Here is a 26,219-nt window from a genome sequence, read left to right on the forward strand (position 1 = left end):
CTGGAAGCTCATGTTCAACTGATTATCTGCCAGGACCCCCAAATCTTTTTCAGCATTGCTGCTTCCCAGGATAGAGTCCCCCAGCTTGTAAATATGGCTGACATTCTTTGTTCACAGATGTGTACATTTATATTTAGCCCTATTAAAACACAGAACCATTTGCTTGTCCAGTTTACCAAGCAATCCAGATCCCGCTGCATCCATGACCTGTCCTCGTCATTATTTACCACCCCTCAAGTTTTGTGTCATCTGCAAACATTATCGGTGACAATTTTGTTTTCTTCCAGGTCATTGATAAAAATGTTAAATAGAATAGGGCCAAGAACTGATCTCTGTGGGACTCCACTAGAAACACACATGCTCCATGACGATGCCATGTTTATCATTACATTTTGAGGCCTATCAATTAGCCAGTTTTATCCATTTAATATGTGCCATGTTAATTTTATATTGTTCTAGGTTTTCAATCAAAATATTGTGTGGTGCCAAGTCAAAAGTTTAAATATGTTGCATCAACACCGTTACCTCTATCATCTATGCTTGTAATCTCATCTAAAAAGGGTATCAAGTTAGACAGGATCTGTTTTCCATAAACCCATGTTGAATGGCATTAATTTACATTACCCTTCTTTAATTCTTCATTAATTGAGTCACATATCAAGCACTCCATCATTTTGCCCAGAACAGATGGCAGACTGCCAGGCTATAATTATCAGGGTCATCTTATTTACCCTTTTAAAATATTGGCATGACATTAGCTTTCTTTCACTCTTCTGGAACTTCCCCAGTGTTCAAAGACTTGTTGAAAATCAGCATTAACAGTCCAGTGATCTCATCAGCCAGTTCTTCTAAAACTCTTGAAAGCAAGTTATCTGGACCTGCAGATTTAAAAATGTCAGATTTTATTAGCTGCTGTTTAACATCCTTCTGAGATACTAGTAGAATGCAAAGAGTGCTATCATCATATGATATGATGTTTTCCCCCCAAATAGAGAACAGAAATATTTATTGAACACTTCTGCCTTTTTTGTATTATTCCTGATAATTCTACCATTTCCATCTATTAATGGACCAATACCACTGTCAGGATTCTTTTTATTCCTAATATAGTTTTAAAAAAACCTCCTTCTTATTATCCTTAACTCCGCTGTCCATAGATTTCTCCTTGTATTTTTTGCTTCCCTTATCAAACTTCTACAATTCCCAGCTCTGGATTTATATTCATTACTATCAACTTCTCCGTCCTTCCATTTGTTTTTTATTTATTCATTTATTATAGCTACCTTCACTTCCCCTTCAAACCAGGTTGGTTTTTTAACCAGTACAGACTTCTTCCTCAACTGTGGGATTGTGGCTTTTGGGACATCTAGTAAATTGTCCTTAAACAATTCTTAATTATTATTTATATTGTTCTGATTAAATTCTTTGTCCCATCTGATTTGGCTCATAAGTGTTTTCAGCTTTGTGAAATTAGCCCGGTTAAAGCACCAAGCATGTATATCTGATCTGGTCTTTAGCCTGTTTGCACATAATAAATGTGATCCTGTCATGATTACCTGGACCTAAGCTACCATTAATTTTTTGTTCAGTTTCAGTTCACATGCTAACAAAAGGCCCTGTTAATTGTTGTACTTTACACTTGGGGTCAGACAAACAGTTTATTTACACCATTTTCCACACTAGATTATTGCAGAATCACTATCAGCAGCAGGTAGCCTGTGAGAAGACTGGTGGGTTGGCTGGAGATAAAGAGACAATTAAGGAAAATAAAGACATTGCAGAGATGCTAAATTATTCCCTTCCTTCAGTTGTCACCAGGGAGAATACTGAGGAGACACCTGCCATTTACAGACAAAACGATGAGGCACTGTCAGATTAAAGGTAAAAGAAGAAATGTAGGAAACAACCTGATAACATTAGGCGCTACAAGTCACCAGGGCCAGATGATACATGCAAGAATTTGGAAGCAATTTAAGAATGAAGTAGCTGAGCTGCTTAAAAAATATGCAGGCTCCTCTTAAAATCAACTGCTACACCAAAGGGCTGGAAGGTAGCAAATCTTGTACCTCGCTCACCTGCTTTGGGATATATTGACAAAAACATGAAACTCAGCCTTAAATTTCAAAGTTTCACGTGGGTTTCCTAGAGCTCGTGGGCCCGGTGTGGAGAAAAACTGGGCCATCTCCACTTCCGTGAGAGGGCCACTGAGTGTATTTCACTTTCGGTGTTTGGATTTGGTGGAACCCGAGACTGAAAGCAGAACCTCAGGGGAGCACAAAAGTAAGTGAACTGAAAGTGACAGCGCGGACCACTATGAACTGAAACTGCCCGTGTCGCCCAGCTCAGGCATGGCAATGCCAGCGCGTTCAGGTTACAACGTCTTGATCCAGCATTGTCTTGTGCCTGCAAAATGGGCTTCTTTATTAATTCCAGAAAACAACCCTCAGCACTCTCCCTCTTCCCACCAGAACAAGCGCCTCCTATCCCGGAGGTATTCTGATTAGTAAAATTGGACCGGGGTAGTGTTGGGCCAGCAGGAGTCTCTCAAGATTCCAACATCCTCTATGCCCCTTTACAAGCCCCAGCTTGCCTGAGGCAGTATAGCCCAGTGGCTAATGACCTGAACTGGGGCTCAGGCGTTCTGGGTTCTGTTGCTGAACTGGGAGCTCACCTTGGGCAAATCACTGCCCCATATGTAAAATGGGGACTCTGCTCTCTATAAGTTCTTAAACTGTGCTTATCACCAAAGTATCTGGGCACCTTCCACCCATGCATTAAGTGACAGGACTGCCATGTGACTTGTTCTTTTGTTCACCCGCTCCCGAGGGTTGTGCGCGCAGCCGAGTGTTTGTTCTGGTACGGTTCGGTTATTGGTTGTTTTCTTACGGGCGCATTGCTCGGTGTTTGCATTCGAGGAGGCAGGTTGGAGAAGTGGGAGTTCATTTCCATAGTCTCTCCTTGCCCTAGCTACAGGCTGGTGTGAGTGGCCTTGGTCTGCAAGGGGCTACCTCCTGATGGGAATTGCCTTGAAGGTGATGGTGATGATTACACAGTCTGGGACCAGCCTCCGAGAAAGCTCCGTCCTCCGCACACATGAGCTTTATCTTATTGTACAAGGCTCCAGGGTGCTGGAGGAGCAGCGTTGTCAAACACGGCCCTCATCCTTGAGCTTTAGGCAATTTTAAATATCCTGAGCAAAAGCCACTGGGTTCCTTGATGATAAAGGTCTGACGCTTTGAACTTGATTCAGGAACCTACCCTCCTTTGTAACGTGTTCTGAGTTCTATGCGCAGGGTCATGCACGGGCGGGGGAGGGGAGGAGGGGACAAGCAGAGGCACTGCCCCCCCCCCAAATCAGTCAGGGGGCACAGAGTTCCTCCGGCCCCCGGGGCCCTGGTGGTGGGGGTGGCACTGAGCTTCTCTATCCCCCAGGACTCCAATGGGGGTAGGCGGGTCAGAGCTGCTCCGGCCCCTGGAGCCCCGGTGGCGACACAGAATGTGCCCCCCCAAAAGCACTGGAATTTAAATTCCTGTGCATGCCCCTGTCTCTGCATGAAAAAATGCTGCATAGGAAATGAGGTATTCTTATTCTGAAGGCCCTCTCCAGACAACTAATCGCTACTTCTGAGCTATTATGCCATTCCCAGGGTAACTTGAAATAAAGACTGATGGTCCCAGATCTGGGCCTCATGGTACATACATAGTTCCCTTTCTTCACTCTCTGTTCTTTCCTGCTGCTCCCCTGCCACCCCGATTCTGCTCCATCACCAATTTTAAAACAAATGGAACTCTCCTCCCCCTTTCGGTAGCTGTTCTTTTTGCAGCCTTGTGGGTTCTGGGCCCTTTTAAAACACAAGCAGGTATGAGCCTATTTGTATGTGTCATTCCCCTCAGCCCGCGGCCCTAGGCTAGCGAGTCTGGAACGCAGCTTGACCAGAAAGTCATAATGAAAAAGGAGAAATCGCAAAAGAGAAAGCTGACCACAGCTGCTGCTATGAGTCTGACACCCACAGGCTCTGCAGAGTCTGGAATAAACAACTTGAAACATTATGACTGCAAGAGGCAAAAAACGCGTCTTTAAAGAGACGCTGCCTGCTGAACACGTGTCCCCAAAATGTAGGGTTTTTCTTCACAAGGTCTACTAGTGATTCTCCCGCAGGTTAAAAGGAAAAACCCAGTGAAACCAGCTCCCGCCCCTCAGGTCCTGTTGTGAATGCAGACACAGCAGCCTTGTGCTAATATGGGAGACCCAGAAAGTAATTTTTTGCAAAAGTGAAACTGACTGGGCCAAGCTCATTGACCAACATGAGCAAACATAAATTAGATTGTTCAAAGTCTGTTTTTACTCATCTACAATCCTATTTGGAGAGCAGGGAGAGGAATTGATTGAGCGCTGATTTTTTTCCTTGAGCATCCATTGAAAATAAAAACTCCTTTACTTTGTAAGTGATCACACCCACCTAGACCCATCTGCTGACCAGCAGAGTCAGTACCAGCGTGTTCACACTGTCAAAATGTTGGACAGCTGGTGGGTGTTGGTCTATAGCTACGAGCTGGAGTTGACTGTACCAGGATAAATTCACAAGGGGAGGGGGACTGAACATTTTTAATGGTCACGGAACACTTTTTCATCAGAGATCAAAATTACTGCAGTTCTTACCATCTTCAGAATCAAAGATACAGGGCATGTCCTGGCATTAACTATTGCCACTATTACTGCCATGGAGAAAGGTGAGAGCAAGGGAAAGAAAGAAAGAAAGAAAGAAAGACGTGAACCATGCATTATTTATGAGCACAACATTTTGCTAAGAATGAGTACAAAAGAATAGCACAAGCATGTACAGACAAAATCAGAAACGCTAAGGAACAAAGTGAGTTATACCTAGCAAGGGACATAAAAGGCAATCAGAAGTTCTATAAATACATTAGGAGCAAGAGAAAGATGAAGGAAAGTGTAGGTCTACCACTTAGTGGGGAAGGAGCGCTAATAATGGATGATATCAAGGAGGCCGAGGGGTATGATACTTATTTTGCTTCATTCTTCACTCAAAGGGTTTACGGTGACCAGTTACTTTACACAATTAATATTCGAAACAAAGGGGAAGGAACACAAGCCAGGATAGGGAAAGAACAGGTTAAAATAATTTAGACAAGTTATATGTATTCAAGGCAGCAGAACCTGATGAAATTAACCCTAGGGTACTTAAAGTAACTAGAAGAAACACTCTTGGAACCATTTTGTGATTATCTTTGAGAACTCACGGAGGACAGGTGAAGTGCTAGAAGACTGGAGAAGGGCAAACATAGTACCTATCTTTAAAATGGGTATCAAAGAGAACCCGGGGCACTCTAGACCAGTCAGCCTAACTTGGATACCTGGAAAGATGCTGAAACAATTGTTAAACGATCAATATATAAGCATCTAGAGGATAACAAGCCAATAAGTAATCGCCAGCATGGATTTGCCAAGAACAAATCATGCCAGACCAATCAAATTTCTTTCTTTGACAGAGTTACTGGCTTAGTGTATAAGGAAGAAGCTGCAGACGTGGTATATCTTGATTTTAGTAAGGCTTCTGACACAGTCCAACTTTCTCATAGGCGAACTAGGGAAATGTGGTTTAGAAGAAATTATTATAAAGTGGGCACACAACTGGTTGAAAGACCGTACTCAAAAAGTAGTTCTCAATTGTTCACTGTCAAACTGGGAGAACATATCTAGTGGGATTCTGCAGGGGTCTATCCTGGGTCGGGTACTATTCAGTAATAACTTGGATAATGGTGTGGAGACTGTGCTTATCAAATTTGCAGATAACATCAAGTTGGGAGGGGTTGCAAGCACTTTGAATTCAAAACAACCTCGACAAATTAGAGAACTGGTCTGAAATCAGCAAGCTGAAATTCAATAAAGACAAATGCACGGTACTTCTCTTTGGAAGGAAAAATCAAATGCACAACTACAAAATGGGGAAATAACTTGGCAAGGCAGTAGCACTGCTGAAAAAGATCTGGAGGTTATAGTGCATCACAAATTGAATATGAGCCAACAATGTGAGGCAGCTGCAGGGTTAATATCATTCTGGGGTGTATTAACAGGGGTGTTCTATGTAAAACACAGGAGGTAACTGTCCCATTCTACGCGGCACTGGTGAGGCCTCAACTGGAGTACTGCGTCCTGTCCTGGGTGAAACACTTTAAGAAAGTGGACAAACTGGAACGAGTCCAGAGGAGAGCAACAAAAATGAGAAAAGGTTTAAATAACCTGACCTATGAGAAGAAACTAAAAACACGGGCCATGCTTAGTCTTGAGAAAAGCAGACTGAGGCAGGAACCTAATAACAGTCAGCAAATATGTCAAGGGCTGTTATAAAGAGGACACTGATCACTTATTCTCTGTGTCCAATGAAGGTAGGACAAGATGTAATGGGCTTAATCTACAAGCAGAGCGATTTAGGTTAGATATTAGGAAAAACCTTTCTACTGCGAAGGGGAGTTAAGGTCTGGAAGAGGCTTCCAGGGAGGCTGTGGAATCCCCATCGTTGGAGGTTTTTAAGAGCAGGTTGGACAAACCCCTGCCTGGGATGGTCTAGATGTACTTGGTCCTGAGTCAGTGCAGGGGGCTGGACTAGGTGACTTCTCGAGGTCCCTTCCAGACCTCCATTTCTCTGACTCTGTGATAACATGAAGTTAGATGGCGAATACAGGCTTTCAAATGGATGAATTGTATTTAGTTATGCTCAGCTATCCTGGTGATCAGCGTTAGGCAGGCTGGCGGGCAGGCAAAGCCTCTTTCGGCACTTGGGAGGCTGTGGAAGCTGATCTCTGGAGGCAATGACCAGCTCCGAAGGACCGGCACAGTGCTCAGTGGGGCAGGGCAGTATGAAAACTTCAGACAGGCTGTTGAACAAGCTGAGGTGTGCAGGGGCTGGCACCCCTGAGTGGAGTGCTGTGACTCTGGGGGTGGGAGCTTTGTCCCCCCCAGCTCTGGGCCAGCCCTGGAAGCGGCACTGGCGGACTCCAAAGGAAGTAGGATAGGAGGAAGACGATGGTAGAAATAACAGGAACTAGAAGCAGGTTCCAGGGGCAGCCCAGACTCTGCCCGCCTTCAGAATGTGCCATGTTCCAGACACGGTTGCCAGGCAGAGCTGGCTGAAGACGTGAGGAGGGATAATGGAGGGGAAGGAAATGGAGGATGCTCAGCTCCCCAGAGGAGAAGGAAACAGAGAGACAGACGGAAAAGCAAAGGCAAGGTATACCAGGGTGACACACTGCCCTTGTTATCACAGAAAGCTGGTTTGGTAGCAACCTTGTGTGGTTTATTTATGTTCCCTCCACCCATACATTTACAGTCCCATGCAGAGATGCTATTTACCCCTGTACATTTTTCCCCGGGGCCTGAGAGGAGCAGAGGTCTTCCTTGCCTGAGCTCTCTGTCAGTCTGGGCTCTGCTAGCCCTGTTCTCCCCCAGCTCTTTCTTCCTGTCTCTTTGTATTCATCTCCAGCTGGGTTAATTCATTCCTTTGCTCCCCGCCCCAGCCTCCCAACCTGTTTAGATAGCTCCATTCCATTCCCCACTGTCGGGGGGGGCATAGTGATCAGAGTGCTGGCTTCCAGAGAGGTGTCGCTTTCCCCATGCCCTCCCTTCTTCAGGCAGGGGCACTGAACTGTCTTTGTCCGCGCTTGCCCCCCAGCTGGGTTGTCCATCTTCCACCTGCAGAAGTCACCTTTGGCAGGTGGGGGAGTGTCCCCATACCTCAGTTTCTACGCCCAGATCGTCACACCATGGACAACTGGTTTGCTTATCCTCCTTACTCGCAGTCTGTTGTGGTCCCCCATTTTCTCCTTAACGTCTGGTTCTCCCAGCCCCTACAAACTGTTCCCGGGGTTCTTCCTTCCCCCCGTCTGGCTTTTGTTCCGCTCCTATCAATAAGACAGAGTTACTCTCTTCCCCTAAGTCTTGCGCTTGATGACCTTTTCCTCCCCTCCCTTTCCCGAGGGACGTCCTATTTTCCTCCTGGCTTGTTTGCTTTGGATTATGGTTTTTGGGTTGTTCTCTTTCTTGCCCCTTTTCCTCATTCCACTGACCCACTTTTCTGCTGCGAGGGACCCTGAGCCCCGTGTTCCTTTTATATCTACCACCCTTGTCTGCTTAACTTCCCCTTAGCTTCTCTTCCATTGGGCAGAGTCTCCTTTCACCATGGACGCTCTCTAACGCTAAACTCCTGCCTGACAACATCAAGCGGGGCTTCACCAAGTCCTTCCTGAGCATCCCATGATGGTGTCCGCCAGTCCCCTCTGGAGCTTCTGCCCAAGCTTTACGGGGTTGCTGGGTGTTGTCTGTCCGTCCCTCATAGTCACAGTCCAAGCGCAGAATCCTGTGAAGCCACATTCCAGTAGAGGGCAGCCTCGCTTTATATGCCTCGGGCTGTCCCAGCCCAGTCGTGGGCGGCCAGACCAAGTAGTCAGAGCCAGAGTCCACAGTCATGAGACAGCGGTCCAGAGTTGGCTCAGCTGGGGCACCAAGAGGGCAGGTTCAGGAGACAAGCTGGAGATCAGAACCACAAGTCAGGAACCAGACTCAGGCCAGGTCAGGATACCAGGGGCTCCAAGGCAGGAGACAAACTGGAGGTTGGGAACCACAAGTCAGATGCCAGGAGTCAGGCTAAGTCAGGATACCAAGAAATCAAGCCAGGAAAGCAGGGGAAGGAAGCGGGGTGCAGATAGCAGCAGGTAGCACAAGGCGCACAGTCCAGAGACCAGTTATTCAGACAACATCCTGTTACAGCTGCTGGCTTAAGTAGGGCTAGCGGGCCAATCAGCCGCTCTGGGACTCTGCCAATTGGAGATACGGGGGGTGGAGCCTCAAATGGGGGCTGGGCTTCCTGGGTCTTAGATAAGCTATTGCCAGCAGGCTGCCTGGGAGAGGGATGGGGATAGAAAGCTTCCACCACGCTTCTGTCTCTAGTTTTAGATTTTCTCGCTGGTATCCATGAAGGACAATTGTCAGAATTTGACTTTATTTGGCCACGTGGTGTTTTACAATGCTCCATATCAGACCTTCCTAATTACTGGATGCCTGTGAGATATTATATACATTTATTATATGCTGAATGCTTGTTTATTATGTGCACATGTTTGGGCAGGTATGGAATGTTGATTATATCGAACGGCGCCAAATCTGGTCTCAGTTACACTTTGGTCCAAAGTCAGGCCTGGGAAAAGTAGGTGCAAGCTCCCACAATATCAACAGTTTGCACCCTCCTGAACCAGGTCTGATTTTAGCCACTGGACTTCAATGACGTTGCACCATTTTACAGGCCGACATTTCATCCTACTTACTGCGTTTCACCCACAGAAGATTTTTGGTGGAAATACTATAGAAAGCAACATAGTGTAATACTTCATCATTATCATCATCATCATCATCATGACAAATCCCAAAGCCTCTTTGCAAATTGATCACCATCCGGATCAATCTCTGGAAAGGTGCTTAAGGCGGTCTGGTTGTATATTCAGTTTATAGCCATCCCTGGCTTTCTAGTCTAATAATACGTCCATACCAAAGAAAGCAGATGAAACTGAACCAGTGCTGATGGAGATAGTTGTTGGGTTTGGCTTTGAATATCCTCATTTCTGGTCTTGTACCGATCTTGGAGGGCAAGTGCAAACAAAAGCACCTATAATGCGGGGGGGGGGGGGGTTTCCAGATCTGAACGCCGGCACTGTGTTGCTGGGAAATAGCTGTGAACCTGAGCAGCATTGTGGGTATTGATATGCAAAGAAATGCACTGAGCGCCTAGCTTTCCTGGGCCTGAATCTGATCTGATTGACACCAGTCTATGTCAGGAGTAACTCCACCGAACTCAGTGGAGATAAACAAGTGTAAATGGGAAGACGATCAAGCACCCCATATCTAACACTGCCACAAACCCACAGTGAAGTGGGGGTCATTCTCCAGCCACATATGTCCTGCTCTGTTGCTCTCAGAGTTCAACTGCAAACATATGTGCATTGGCACATATTTTCCAAAATCGCATAGGCCACGTCTACACTTGAAATTTTGCTGGTATAAAAATGTTGGTTTCAAGTGTGATTTTTACGACATTTTTACACTGGCAAAAATCCCTTGCATAGATGCAGTTACACAGGGCAAAGTGCTTTTGCTGGCATAATTTATTTCGTTTGCAGAACTGATAGGCATATTGGCAAACTAACTCTTCTGCTGGCATAAGATACATCTCCGCTAGGAAGTTTGGCCAGTAAAACTATACCAGTATAGTTATATCTACAAACCCTTTGTAGTGTAGACTACTCCTTAGAGAATCATTACAGAGCTCAAGAAGTTAGAATGGAAATTATTATTATTATTTATTAGGTGTTTTTTGATAGTGCCTAGTCATGGACCAGGACTCCGTTGTGCTTGGTGTTGTACAAACACAGAACTAAAGACAGCTCCTGCACCCAAAGAGCTTATGATCTATTGGGTCCTTTTGCAGTCCCTCAGGAGCCAGGCAGAATTCTTCCCTGGAGTATATTGTTTGGTGCTTTGTCCAGTCTTCCTATAAATAACTCAAGCAACGGACTTGTGCACCCAGGCAAAATCACAGCATTTTGCAGCAGAACCTGTGTATCTAAGATCAGAACTGAGCCCTGTAGTCATACTGCATGTATTTAAGCATGTTTGATGTGATTAAACAAAGACTATAGCAAAATGCATTTCATGTCTAGCTGTACTTGTCTTCCAAGAATTTTTAAGAGCTTGCAATAAACACAGCCAAAGCGATCACTCAACAAATTGAAATCATAGCTGTGTCAATGGGGTTACTATTTTTGGATGAAATTGAACCCTAATGACTTTATTTTGTAATCCTGCAAAGTGAATGGGTCAACAGAAGTTATGCTCAGAGAGCTGAGTAGACATTTCCCCGGTGACATCACCCCGCCACTCTCTTGATTTAGTGTTCGTCCTTGCTTAATACCTCATCTATCCAAACAGCCACAAGCTAACACGTTACTGTAGATTCCCCCTGTCCCTTCCTGGCAGGTCAGTTTATTCTGGGTTTAATAAGCCTAATGAATTTAACATCATTTCCTAGGGTTTGTTTATTAACTTTGCTGCAGCGGCTGCTTTGAAAAAGGTTAATATTCCACTTCATGCAAGGAAAGGCGGGTCCAGCCTTGAGTACCACAGATGTACCGTTATCGCTTTCTGCTATCCTGGCCTCTTCTGCTAAAGGCAGAAAGCGAGGATCTGCCTCTCCCCGGCTGTGACAGGCTGATGGGAATGTGAGTGGGAGGTCTCCCTCTAGGCACTGGGCCCATGGAGGCTGTAAGGGACCCAGAGCCTTGAAGGTTTGAAGCTGAAAGGCCTAGGTTGTAAGTGACGTATCTCCACCTAGTAGTTGGGAATGCAGTACCACCAGGCTCATTTCGCTGCGTCTTTAAAATCTAATTGTATTCCCCCTATTCTCGGCTGGCATAGTCTACTGATTACAACTGAACGGGCTGGAGGACGGGGCATGCCCCCTACCAGGCAGCCCACACCCCTTCTGCATTATACGGCTCTCTGACAGGCATGGTAGCTAATCCACCTGCTATTTAGAGCATTGGTTCTCCACCAGAGGTACGTGTACCCCTTGGGGGTAGGCCGAGATCTTCCAGAGGGAACATCAATTCATCTAGATGTTTGCCTAATTTCACACCAGGCTGCAAAAAAAGCACTAGCCAAATCAGTACACACTAAAATTTCATACAGACAGTGACTTGTTCATGCTGCTCTGTATACCACCCGCTGACAGGTACCTACAATATTTATATTCCAGAGGATTTATTTTATAATTACAGCAGACGCTTGGTTGCAGCAACACCCCGTAAGAGCAACCGCCGCTCACGAGCAGCATTTCCCCTGGGAACGCTGTGCACTGTCCACTCGGTAAGAGCAACACAGCCGCTGCTTAAGAGCAACGTTTGTGATGTTGTGTCGTCACATCCAGGGGTGGAGATGGGAGAGCATGCAGGAGCGCTGCCCCCACCCCCAAACTGCATCTTTCCACTCCCCTCCCGACCCTGGCCCTTCAGCACAGCTCCAGGGCACACAACCCCGGCCACTTGCCCTGCCCTACAGAGCCTGCGTGGACAGCGTGTGTAGGGGAGAGTGTGGGGCCAGAGTCTGGAAGAGAGGGATGGGCCGGGGAGAAGTGGGGTCAGGGAGCAGCAGAGGTGCAGCTGGAAGGTTTCCTCCTCCCTCCTCAGCATCTGGCTTGCAAGCCGCGATGTGTGTGTGTGTGCAATGTGTGGAGTGTGTGTGTGTGGTGTGTGGGTGTTTGCTATGTTGCAGTGGAGAGTATCGGGGACCCCCCTCCGTGCACTGAGCTGTCCCTTCCGATATATCAGTTGCTGGCAGAGGGGTGTGGCTGTGCTATTTTGCAGTGGCGGGTCAGGGGATGAGCTGAGCTGTCCCCTCGCCCCCTCCCATCTCCACTGTCCATTCCCCCAAGTGTGGGTTTCCTCTGCCCCACACACATACTGTGGCTGCAGACAGGCAGCGCAAGGCCCACATAAGATGATGGGTTGCAAGTGGTGCATTGGCTTTAGGCTGCCCCTCCAGGCTTACGGGGAGGGGGGGGGTTAAATGGCTTGAATTCTACCCTTTGTGCTTTAGCCCATCACCGTGCTCTGTCAGCACAGGCAGGATCTGGCCCCAGCCACGTTGCGAACTCACATATCCCATGACGTTTATTCTATTCTTACCATCCAAAAAAAAAAAAACCACCTCCAAAAAAACCCCAAACCAGAAACAAACCCCCAATGTACAAAGAGAATGGACCACACATTTTTCTGCCCACCAAAGCAGTGGTTCTCAACCAGGGGTACGCGTACCCCAAGGGTCTTCCAGGGAGTACATCAACTACTCTAGATATTTGCTTAGTTTTACAACAGACTACATTCAAAGCACTAGTGAAATCAGTACAAACAAATATTTCATACAGACAACAATTTGTTTATAGAAGGCACTGAAATGTAAACACAATATTTATATCCCAACGGATTTATTTTATAACTCTATGGTTAAAAAAAGGAGAAAATGAGCGATTTTTCGGTAATAGCGTGCTGTGACACTTTTGTATTTTTATGTCTGATTTTGTAAGCAAGTGTTTTTTTAAGTGAGGTGAAGCTTCGGGGTGCACAAGACAAATCAGACTCCTGAAAGGGGTGCAGTAGTCTGGGAAGGTTGAGAAACACTGCACTGCCAGGAATCATTTTGAAGGGTGTTTCCAAAAAGCCAGATCTGGGGTGGATTATATCACATATCACCCCCACACACACACACACTGCCACCCTCCGAAACAAGAACTTTTAAGTTCCGACAAAGGATGCGAGGGAGTGTTGGAAATAGCTCCATTGCCTCACGTGTACGAGGTGCCGAGTTCACAAACACAAGGTACGCTGTCAGAACAGCCCCGGGCAAAGTTTGTACTTTGCTTGAATTCTAACTTTTGTTTACCAAGGTAATATACCCGTCCTCTCTTCCAGGTGTAAAAGCTATTCTGAAAAGACATATTTGTGTTCTGCCCCGCCTCAGCTGGATGGTATGTACTCCCCAGCCCACATGGTGTGCGCGCTGCCTGGACTGCTCCTCAGCCGGGGGGGACCAAAACACCCACAACCCACAGCCTCCGTAAAATGATGAATGCGGCTGTTGTTCCAGGGGAATTAGGAGCCTGGGAAACACTGAGCCCCAAGAAACTTTAGTGCACCAGTGATCTAGCTTCCATTCACCCACCTGGGTTCTTTGAAGCCCAGCCCTTCCCTCCTTCACAGTATTTGTTGCATTTGCCATCAGCTTGGCTGTGTAAATCCTAGCGCAGGATCCCGGGCGGGTGGCCCTCCCAGCCTGTTTGACAACTCCTCTGTTTAGGCAAGTTAAGCTGTGAATACTGCGTTCAGTTCTCCACCATAGCAGTTATGTACTCACTTTGCCTCCCCCACGCCCCACACTCCCAGATTGCCCCAATGCGCCACACGCATTAAATAACATGAAGGATTTGGTTCGCTCTCACTAAGGCTGAAACGAGTCAGCGCTGTGGTTTCTTACTCCTCACCTTTTACTCCCGGTGTCGTGCCAGGCTTGTAAATATGGCTAGTTCCTGACGGGATACATGGTAAAGTTTAGGGAGAGCAGATCCACTTCGGATTCAACGGGAAATGACCCCGCTTGCAACCTGTTCAGTGGTCCTGATCTTCCAACCCTTTGGCAACTGGCCTGGCCACTTGGGCTAACGTCTGAGCTCTTGAGAAACACAGCACTAGAATTTTTAACGCCTGGAAGTGGTGAGGACCTTATCCAGAAGATGCCAGGCCAAGGCATGGGTTCAGTGCTGCCTCAGAGAGAAGATTGCCATCTACTGAATAACCAACTCCACTTCCTGCAATACTCGGGATTTTCCTTGGATGTCTCCCCAGCTCAGCTCATCAAATGGGATGAGACGGCATCTTGACGTGCTAAGCGTTAAATGCAGGGCTTGCGTGGACTCTTGCATGCATGTGCCACAGCTGCAGATCAGCAGCAAACTCTCCTCTATTAGCTTGTATTCCCTTAGGGACAGACTGAAGAGAGCTGCTCCCATCCGGTAACTTTTAAGCTGCTCTGGTTGTTCCATAAAAACCTGCCCTCAACACCCGTGCCTAACACGGAGGCTGCAGGGAAGAAGACGAAGTATCAGGAACTCTGGAGGCTCAGACGGCCGTCACCTAGCAACCCAATTAGCTCGGCTGGGCCCAATAAGTCCTCAGCAAGTGACTGTGCTCCCTGATTGGACTGAAGACACACCAGATCCCTGTTTAAGCCTGGTAGCAACAGCTGCGCAGTGCACTCTTTCATCTGTGCCAGGCCAGCTTCCGTCTTCCTGTCCGGGCCTAGCTACTGCCTATCTCTGATCTCCCGAGTCCTGGCTCCAACCACTCACTTGCCTCCTGACCACGATGCTGGCTCTGCCCTTTAGGTCTGCTCCGACCACTAGGGAGCGCCGCCTACGCTGCGGTGTGTGACAGGACGGACGCTATGTGTGTATGGCATACAGGAGAAAGGAAATAAATTCAGACTGTGAACAGTCTGGTGATGGTGATAGGCATTCATCATTCCAGGCCCCGATGCTTTCTCTGAATGTTTTTTGGTCAAGACATCAGAACTCCAGCTGCAATCTGAACCAAATCGGATTCTAATTGTTTTTTTAACATTTAAAAATGTCGGTAGAAATTCTTCTTAGGATTTTGCTTTATCCTTTATTCCTATAATGGTCGCTCATGTGCCCACACCACCCCCTCGGTGCTTTCTTGAATTGGATTAGAAGAGGAAATGCCCAGAGAATGTCTATGCATCTCATCTCTCAAGCCCAGGCAGCAGAGTACTCTACTGTTATAAGAGAATCCATTCTCACGAGATTGCCAGCCCTTGGAGCTCCGGAGACAAGCCGTTCAGAGCCAGCTCTGGATATGAATGCAGCCTGAACATTTTCACCATTGATGGGTTACAGCACGGTCATTGGAGCAACATTACCACGGGCCATAGGACTTTAAGGATCCTCTATGTATAAAGTGGGAGCAGCAACTCACCCTTCAGCTCTGTCTGCTCCAGGTGAGAGTGAACTACCTGGCACTCGGCTCCTTAGACAAGGAGCGGGCACTGGGAACTGAGCACAGCCTGGCCTGCTTACTACAAAGTCCTAGTGGTGGTCTGGGACACCAGAGATCCCCTCACACATACTTGAAAGGCCGTGGGATTGGGCCCCAGCCAGAAACGATCCCCTTGGAGAGTGAGCTGAGAGAGATAGACCCATGGCTGAGAATGGGTCCATCTTGGTACCTCCCAAGAAGAAACTAGATGTTGCCCCATTTTGGTACAGGCTCGTTCCGTAGCCAGATCAGTTGGAGTTTTGAGAGGTTGGGAACGCGTTCTATATGGGTTATTATTTCACGCCGGCTTGATGAGTACATTCCACATCTCCCTTAACCACTCCAACAAGGCAGTGGCTGAGCCTGGCCTCCCAGTTGTGTTCTTGTAACACATTACTTTGATTCTTTCGGACGTGGCATCTTAGGCAGTATTATGTCAGAGACAGAGTTGATCGCATCCATTTTTTTGATTGCAAAGGTCTGAAGCGGATTTCACTGGTACTGATTAGAGCTGGGTGAAAAACCATTTCTGCAACCACTGGTGCACATTTTAAATGAATTTGCTCTAGCCAGGTGTGTGCCCATTTTGTATCCTTTTTCTACTAAGTTCCGCTGTGACCAATGTTCACCCAAAGGGTGAAATTTGTCCCTCGGCAGAAGGCCAGTACAAGGACTGTGGGCATCACTTAAGTGGAATTACACAATGAGCCTGAGTGGGACTTAACCTTCTGCTGGCCCTCTGAAATTTGTTTTCAGTTAAAGTCAGCGCGGTGCGAAGTCACATGGACATGTGGAACAGTAACACAGAGTGGGCTGATTTCTTCAGTTTGTCCAAACAGGAATGATTTGGGGGCATAGACTCAAACCAAAGGTTGAACTAGATGATCACAGAGGTCCCTTCTGACCTTGGACTCTATGCCTCTGTTAACAGAATCTCAGTTTGGAACGGCCACACATGCAGAAGAAGATTTTGTATTGGAACTACTCACGTCCTCACCCAGTCTGAGAACAGCAATGACCCCATGCAACCTCTTGGGCCAACTGCAACTCAGCCACACCTCATTGCAAATATCGGTGATCAACCCAGGGAGTCAAGAGGCTTGTTTGATTGTTTTTAAAGATTCCCATCATGAATGAAATCTGAGGAAACTGAGAGCTGTTTGGGGGTGATTCCATAAGCAGGAAAAGAAGCTACAGTTCAAATGCCCAAATCTGAGTGCCTAAGGGGAAAGTCCTAAAACAGATGGCCTGATTTTCAGTTAAGTACTGAACATCCAGGGAATGAGGCTGATTGATACATAACGATGGTCAGAATTTGGCCTGTGATGGCTCTGATGCTGCAAAGACTTATGCATGAGTGCTTGACTTTATGGCACTCAAGGATTCCCAGGGAGTCAAAGCACCCAGGTGAGTCCAATGAGAATCAGAGCTGGTGTCAATAGCTAATTTAGCCCCACATTCAATAACAAGCACAACCTATACATCTAAGCCATGGCAAGGTGCCCAGAGCTCTTGGACGGCTGCCGTTTCTTTATCACTTTTAGCAATCTAAAGAAATTAAATGAGCAAATAGATAATAACCAAAGACATCCCTGATGGAGTGGAGAATTGGCAAACTGCTTCTGACAAAATAAGGATCTCCCCCAGCCCCGAATCAGGGCTTAATTTGTGCCAGGGCTGAGCCCTGACACCTCTGGGCTTGCTGCGTCAGTTACGAAAATAAAAAAATTGCTTCAGCCACAGCTCCTAATTGCTTGAGCGCTGGCACCTCTTTCATTACAAATTAAGCACTGCCTGAACCGTCAGCCCTTGCAAGACCCAGACGTGAACAGAATCAGTTTTTAAGGTTCTGAAGTCTTCAGAGAAATGGTGGTTGTTTCCCTGGTTTCTGGAATTGGCAAAACACAGCAAGAAATGCTCTTCTGGTGCCGTTTCTGCCTCTTACTCGAAGACAGTCACTACCGAAAGTGAATTAGGCAAAGTCGCCGCCGTCAGATCGACCTTTCTGGATCGATTGAGTGGTCAGTGAAGGCCCGCTCAATCGATCCAGAAGTCGCCAGAAGTCGATGCAGTAAAACCACCCCCTCAAGTGGTGTGGTGCTGTCTCGACGGGAACGCGGTCCCCATCGGCGCAGTGCAGTGAAGACGCCGCGCAGAAGGAAAGCACAGCAGTCGATGGGAGTTACGCAAGCGACGTAAAGTCCCGTCGACTGCCGCTGACTCGCCAGGTAAGTGTAGACCAGGTCTTAGGGAGCAATGGCCCCCAGAAGAGGGAGAGGCCAGTCATTCACCCCCAGATGGTGGGTAGGGATAGTGGGCCTGCTAAAGACACCTGTGTGGGGGCTGGGAGGGAAGAATGGCAGCTGGGTTTCCCCAGAATAGAGGGATTAGATGGGACCACCTAGAAAAACTTGCAAACCCGAAAGAGGAGGCTATGGTCTAATGAGGAAGGGTTTTATTCGAGACTGGTGTGACCATCAGTGTTCAGACCCATCTGGGGAGAACAGAGGGGGTCTGAACCCCGAAGAATAAGCAATTGAATCAACGGTTTGGATACAATATTATGGTTCTGGGTGTGCTGAGATGACCCTCGCATCTGGAGAGCGGGGTGCCACAGGCTGTTGCAGAAAAGGTGTGTGTGAGGATTATGGAGGGAGTTTTTTTGCCACTTTCAAGCAGGGAAACTTCAGATGCTGTAGTTCATATAGATACGCTTCAGCTAACCAGCCAGGGTGAGTTTCTCAGCTGATATAAGCCGAGGCCTGGCCAGCAGCTTCTCCCAGGCTTTCGAATCTTTACCCAGATTCCGACAACGGTGAAGTTTGGCATTCCCGAGCTGAACTTGCTTCGACTGGTTTCACAGGAGAACAAGGTGTGGGGGCCTTGTGGAGGGGAAAAACAGTTCTATACTGTGCATCTCTCATCACACTGTTCCTCTTCTGAGCTGCCCAGCAATCTAAAGAGTGTGTGTATGCTGCGGGAATAGGGAGGGATCCAGGATAGCCATTCTCCATGGACTACCTTCTCCAAGTGGTGTAATGTATGATGCTGGAGGTACCATCAGTCTCCGCCTCTCAGAGGTCCCCCTCCTCCGTGAATGTGAACACTCCTGCTGCATTCATGATGGTAGCGCCATGGGAGCACTGGAAGAAGTGCAGAGATACTTTGGGCAGCTCCCGTCCCCTGAGCCACAATCCTGTTCTCCTGGTCATGTCTCTCACTTGTTGTGCCCAGCCAACTGGCCCCACATAATGAAAGGACCAAGACAACTCCTCCAAAGCTGTGCAGCCTGATTGTCAGAGGTGCTAAGCACCCACAGTTCCCATTAACATTGACCACAAACGTTCTTATGGAACACCTCACTTTCTGGGAGGTTTTTATCTGGGGCAGACGGTATTTCAAAAACAAGAGACTATTTTCTTGGCATCCTTGCCCCACTCCTCCTCCCGATATTATTACCATTATTATTAATCATCATCATAATAATCAGGACTCACCTACATTCGCCAGGAGTATTTCTTGCTGCTTTTTGCAACAACTCATTATCTTGTACAGAGATGAAATATGGGACAGGCAATTTTTTATTTAAATAAGGGATTGTTGGTAACCCTGGGCAGACTTGATATGGCCCATAGTGAGTGAATAAACAAGAACTGCATGTGACTCCTATTATACTCTCTGGAGGACTATAGAGTTACATATCCGGTCTGGGTATTACAATTCTTGGCAGCCAGAAGATTGAATGGACCAGAGACTGGACATGCCTTGAGTGTGTTTTTCTCAAATCGAGGACGGGACGCACTCCTGGATAATGCACTGCATGCAGTTACTCTGGAAGCAAGTTCAGATCCAGCGAGTCATCCAACAGAACTGATGCACACGGCTGTAATGTCAGATGCGTTTATATCTCACTCGGCATCTAAACTACATGTTTGGCTTATGTCACAAGTGGTTTCTTTTCAACGCCTTGCATAGAAAAGGTGAGTGTGGACTTGCGCTGTCATCTAGAGCACTTTGTATCCAATTAGTGCCAACCGTGACACAATATCATTTGATGTCACCATTTCCTCCAGCTGAAATCAAAAACCTCCCATTGCCAGACAGCATGACTTAGCAGAGTGATCTCCAGGGCTGTTTCCCATTTCATCTGCTTTTCATAACTTGATAAATGTATTTGAAAGACAGAGAAGGGCAGAAAGAGGAATTAACAGAACTAATAGGTATTTTTTGAAACCCAACTTTTTCATTATAAAAGATCCAAACGATTCTTTAAAAAATACCTGACTTTGGCATGTCAAAACTTGGATGATACTATAAAGTATTCATGGAGTTGGGCTTAAGGCTGACTTTTATGAGCGTGACGCAGTCTGAGAACCTATTGTTTCGAGCTGGGCTTTCATTATTCCTCTGACATCTGTGGGGTCCATCAGTTGTTGCCAGGTGCATCTCACCATTTGACAGCTTCAAAGTATCTAATCTGTCTCTCTGTAACCCAAACAAGAGGACTTGGAGAGACAAAGGCCATTGATGTAAGATGCTGACCATATTTTTTCCCCGATGGTGGTATCTTCTAGAAAGTCAGTCTGATCTTCCGAAGTGTGAATAGGAAACATTGTCTAAAGATCCTTTGTAAAGGTTTGAGCTAGATCTGCTATAGCCCTGCTTAAACTTGATGCTTGACACAGGACTCACTGGATGAAATTTAATGGCCTCTCTTATACAGGGGGTCATAATGGATCATAATGGTCCCTTCTGGCCCTAAAAGCTGTAAATCTATTAAATGAAGAGACCAGGTGAGAGCTGTGGACAAAGCATTCTCTGTAGAAGAGATCTGACTGTGGAACAATCTTCCAAAGGAGATCAGTTGAATCCAGCGTCTGACCAGCTTTAGGAAACATTCCAAGACCTTCCTCCTTGAGAGATCCTTTCCACCATAAGTGATACTTGCAATTCAAATACCCCTTTTATTTATTTTATTATTATACACACGATGGACCCTGTAAAGGGAGCAATGCCAGAGACTCCAGGAAGGCCATTAGGGACTTTGCCGTTGCTATTGATTTCACATGGAAGGTGTTCAGATACCATAGTGATGGGCATCAGTATATAAAACCCTAAGGTACACAATATAGTTAAAGCCATGATGAGATCTAAGTTTCATGCTTCATCATTACTTAGAATTTGTTTGATAGCAACCCCTATCTGCCTTTTTACAACTGGTCCAGTCAATCCCAGATCAATATCACCAAGGTTTTCCCAGTGAGTTTGCTTTTACAAAGGCTGACGGAGAGAAATACAGGTAAAGATAGCAATTGCTCTAGGGGTAGATACCAGTATACTGGAGGCACCATAGCAACAGTCGAAATGGCAATGTAGTTAACTGCTTCACTGCCAAGCATTTTAGCAGAAACCTCCAGCTGATATGACAAATGGATTTAAAATTTCAAATGGCAATTGGCTTTGGAATAATGAGGTGACAGCTTTTCCCTCCCTGAAAGCATCTCTGGTCAACTGGCGAGCTAGCAGGTTATGCTCCCAGAGATACCAAGGCAGTGGAACCTGATTCAACTTAAGGAGGAAGTCATTTTAAAACCGTTTAAAACTCTTTGAGGGTTGTTAAGAAGGCCTAGTGCACTGTCATTAAAGCTTCAAAAAGATTCCACTCCATATCTCTGAGTCATCCAAGAAGTTCTCCAGCGCAAACAGGAAGACAAGATTTGACATTCCTCATGTCTCTAAGGTTAAAAAAAAAAACCCAAACCCAAGCAGCAGCAACGTCTAAAACCTTCTAACCTGTCCAAAAGGTCCCTTCATTTTTCCCTTCATTCAAAGCGCTTGGCTTGTTTACCCTATCCAAAAGAAGGCTGAGGGGAGAGATGATTGCTGTCTATAAAAACTTAAATAAATATTTATAAATGTATAGTTATTTAAGTTAAGGGCCAATGTGGACAAAAGAACAAATGGGATATAAAATGACCATCCACAAGTTTAGGCTTGCAATTAGATGCAGGTTTCTAACCATTTGAGGAGTGAAGCCTCCCGAAGGGAGCAGTGGGGGCAAAAGCCTAACTGGCTTCAAGACTGAACTTGATAAGTGTATGGAGGGGATGGTCTGATGGGACTGCTTACAATGGCACGTGGCTGATCTGCGACGGCTAGCAGCACATATCTCCGGTGATGGGACACTAGATGGGGAGGGCTCTGAGTTACTACAGAGAATTCTTTCCCAGGTGTCTGGCCGGTGGATCTTGCCCACTTGCTCGGGGTCTAACTGATCGCCATATTTGGGGTCCGAAGGAATTTCCCCCCGGGTCTAACTGGCAGAGACCCTGGGGGGGTTTTGCCTTGCTCTGAAGCATGGAGCACAGGTCAGTTGCAGGGTTAAACTAGTGTAAATGCTGGATTCTCTGTACCTTGAAGTCTTTAAACCATGACTTGAGGACTTCAGGAACTCAGCCCGAGGTCAGGGGGTCTATTACAGGAGCGGGTGGGTGAGGTTCTGTGCAGGTCAGCCTAGGTGATCACGATGGACCCTTTGATCTTAGCGTCGATGGGACTTCCCCTGCCTGTCAGAATTCTTCCGAGCGGCGTGCAGACGTGAGCGCCAGCTCAGCAGACAACTGGCCTGCTCCCCCTCGGCTGGGAATGGCACCTGAGCTGGCAAGAAGCGAGAATGTTGACACCGAGGAGTGACTCCAACTCCCGCAGCAATGCTCTTTCATGGCGGAAGAATGAAAGCTCTCTGCGTCGGCAGAGCCGGGCTCTGATCACTGGGATTGCCAGACATTGGGTCTCCATCCGTACGCCCAACTTAACTGCTTTGTTCCTTTCCACGGGCTGCTCCTTCGACAGGAATCAGCACATTTTGATGCCTGTGTTCACATTCATCCATGCCAAGCACAAACAGGGTTGTTTCCCAGATGCCGCAGACGTTACTTCATTCTCTCCCCTTTATCTATTTAGTTCTACGTTTCGCTTTTCTTCCAGCTCGGTGTAGTGCCCTAGGGAGCTGGCTACGCCTTGTGCTGAAGGCCAGCTCTCTCCCCCTGTACAGGTGGGGAGGGGCAGAATCCGGTTGAGAAGACAAGCCACCTAATTCTCAGCCCTGTCGCGCCATCCTCTAAACTGCAGCCGTCACTGGCCAAGCTGAATGGATCTGCACTGATTTACACCGCGAAGGATCTGGCCTGCACTCTTCACTCTGAGGTGCTGCCAGTCTGGATCTTGGACATGACACAACACGTTATTACTTATCAGTCATATTTTGGTAGCACATAGAGACACCTGTCTAGATTAGGGCCCCATCGTTCTAGGTGCTGCTCAGCCACATAGTAAGAGGTGGACTCTGCCACCAAAATATTTACAGCCTAACTCAAGACAAGATGCCACAAGTGAGTGTGACAATCGAAAGAGAAAGGGCTGTAGGTACGAGGGAAAAGTGAGAGTATTAAACAAACAGGAGGAGGGAGAAGAAGCATCGGTGCTAAGATCACATTGTTACCCAGTGTTTTGCTGCATTTTTTTATTAACTCACTTCTTCCAGGTGACACGGCAGGCATGGATTTGTAGATAGACCCAGTTGGGAAATGGGGGTTTTTTCCCCATAAAAAAAATTAACCAAAACAATTGTGTTTTTTTTTCCCCCATCAGAAGTTCTCAACACTTTTTTGGGGGGGTTTGAAAAACCAAAACTTCTTGAAATGTTTTCAGTTTTTGGCAGCTGAAAAATTCCACCCAGTTGGGTGAAAATGATCAGTAAAAACAAACACTTTAGCCTGATGGGTTGAAATTCTTGAGTTTTCAGTTGCTGAAAACTGAAGAAGAAGAAAAACAATTTGGGGATTTTTTGAGGAAAACCTAAAAAGTATTGTTGCAAATGGTTATTTCCCAATAAATATTCTGTCTTGATGCAAACAAGCCATTTTTGCCAGAAAAACATTTCAAACGAAAAATGTCAACCAACTCCATTTGTAGGTTAGATTTGCATAGGGAAGAAGTGATGTGGAGAACAGGGGTATGAAGTTTTTCATGGATGGGGTAGCATGGGAGAGACATGAGTTTGGGGAAAGGAATGCCTGTGTGATGAGACTGATGTCACAAGCAAAGCAAGGGTTGCTGGGAGAAGGGGATAGGAGATACATCTGGGACAATCCACAAAGACCTTCAGCCTCCTGTGTTATATTATTATGCTACTAATTGTTAATGTTACACAGGGTTGAAGCTGAGACAGAATGAGGAGATAATGATGGATCTTTATTACAAAGACCAATTTTCTGGTGAGAATGTATCTTACTATTTCCAATCTTAAAACATTGATTGCTTCTGGTTTCACTTCTGTGTTGGACGCTAGCATGCTGATTTGTTTTCTGTCCACTGAATCTAATGGTTCTGAGTTGTGAAAAAGATCCTCAGTCCAGTTCTCAATTTTTTGGGGACACCTTATGGCATTTAAACATCCTACTAGCTGATACCCCACAGTGTTCACATTTTGCACTCACAAAATCGGAAGCCACTTCTCAAAATCAGCCTAAATGTATCTGGTTTGGGTAATTCTGCCTTATTTTTTGCACACAGATCCCATAGGAATGCACTCACGTGTGCAGACATCCATGTGCATATGGGCACAGGCAAATGCACATCAGGTTAAGGCTAGCTACTTTGAACATAATCTCTACCTCAAAATCAACATACCAATTTTCAAGACACTCTAGATTGGAATAGTCACAGCTCCAGGTGGAAGGTATCTGGCTTCACCTCTATCAGCCAGTCCATTATCCGGACTCATAAGAAGTCACTGTCTAATAACTGGCTCAGGGATCCAGGGTCACTTGCCCAGGATCTGCAGTTCTGGAGGGTTTGCCCTTTAAGCACCCCCATCCCCAGATTGCACCTACCATCTCCCCTCTTGTTGGCCAGATATAACATCATCCCACTCCTTAGAAAGATGAAATTGGGGATTCAACCCAACACACCCCAATCTCCCACACCCTGTATCCCCTCTGCTCACTGATCTCATAGACACTGAGACAAATTATCTGCTGGCAGAATGGCAATGACTTCACTGGAATGCCAGCAGCAGAGAATCTGGCCCCATATCTGAATTTATGTACACTAGGATTACTTCGCCCATCAATGAAATGCAGCTGTCTCTGGTGTAGAACGCAGCAGTTGTTTTCCCTCTCTACAGCAATACCACACAAAAGTCGAGGGCAGGAAGTGAAGAATATAATGTTAAATGGTAATGGTAGGTGGTCAAGATATAAATAACCCATGTGGAATATGGCTGTGGAATATGTTATACAAACATTGACTGGCTCTTGATGTTTCAGTGACAATGCATTGTTCTGAAGGCTAAACAAAGGAGCCAGCAATGGTTTATAAAGCCAGAAAGCCAAGGTTAGGAGCATGATTGTCTCTGGAGGTCAGTTGTTTAACCAAGAGGAAATAGTTTTCCATTAGAAATAACTTCAAAGCCAATTCAATAGCGGCGTATTTTAACCCTTTAGTGCTGGAAAGGTTTTATGATGCCTTTGGTGGTTTCCGTTAATCCTTTGGAAGAGAGAAGAGTGCAGCATTGCAGCTTTGCAGATGGCACATATTTTCACACCTGAGTTAATGGGACAACATTAGGGTAGCCTAGGCCTGCTCTACACTTAAATGTAGGTCGACTTAGCTACATCGCTCAGGGAGGGTGAAAAACGCACACGCCGGAGAGCTATAGCTAATCCAACCTAAGCCCTGCTATAGATACTGCTTGGTTTCTTCCATTGACTTAGCTAGGCTAGCTTAACCTCTCCAGGACAGAAAAATCCCTTCTGTTTCTGTAGCAAGTGTCTGCACCATGGTGGCATAGCTGCTGTGTAAACACAGCCTTAAATGGTCTACATTTTTACAATAATACGAAGAAACATTCATAGACATTTTTTTTTTTTAAATCAACCAAACCAAATCTTTGACTTTAAGCATTTGCAAGACGAACACTGAAGCTGTGTGCTAGGGCCTGAAAACGATTCATTAGTGCTTTTGAGGCACTTAGGTAATCCAGTAATGAGCACCAGGGAAAGGAGGATGAGTACAAAAATAAAGAATGCATTCTGTTCAACGGGATTGCTCGTGTTCCTAAAGCCAACAAGGTGCCCAGACCTTTCCAAGTCTGGGGCCATAATTTGATGCAAAAGTGTGTGCAAATCATCTCATTAATTGTCTGACCATTTGTTCTTATTCTCCATCAATGCAGCTCCCCTGCATAGCAAATGGTGGAAGCTGCAGCGTATATAAGAATCAGGCATCATCATGATCCCATCTAAGGAGCAGTAGATGATACAGTGGAAGGTTTGGCATTCAAATACCATGATGATGAATACTACGTTAAAAACAGATCTGGATCCCATGACAACCACTAGCAAAAGAATGTGTTCTCTTGCAGCCAGATGATTCACAGTAAATCCCTACTACATGGTGAACTCAGCCTTACGGCTGAACTCGCTCTGAAAGATGCACAAGCTTGCATCAGCAACTTCGCAGCCAGTTAGACCCATATGTTCATC

Source organism: Emydura macquarii, unplaced genomic scaffold (assembly GCF_026122565.2).
Source record: "Emydura macquarii macquarii isolate MOO-44397 ecotype Brisbane River unplaced genomic scaffold, CSIRO-AGI_Emac_v2 contig_2365, whole genome shotgun sequence".
Lineage (NCBI taxonomy): Eukaryota > Metazoa > Chordata > Testudines > Chelidae > Emydura > Emydura macquarii.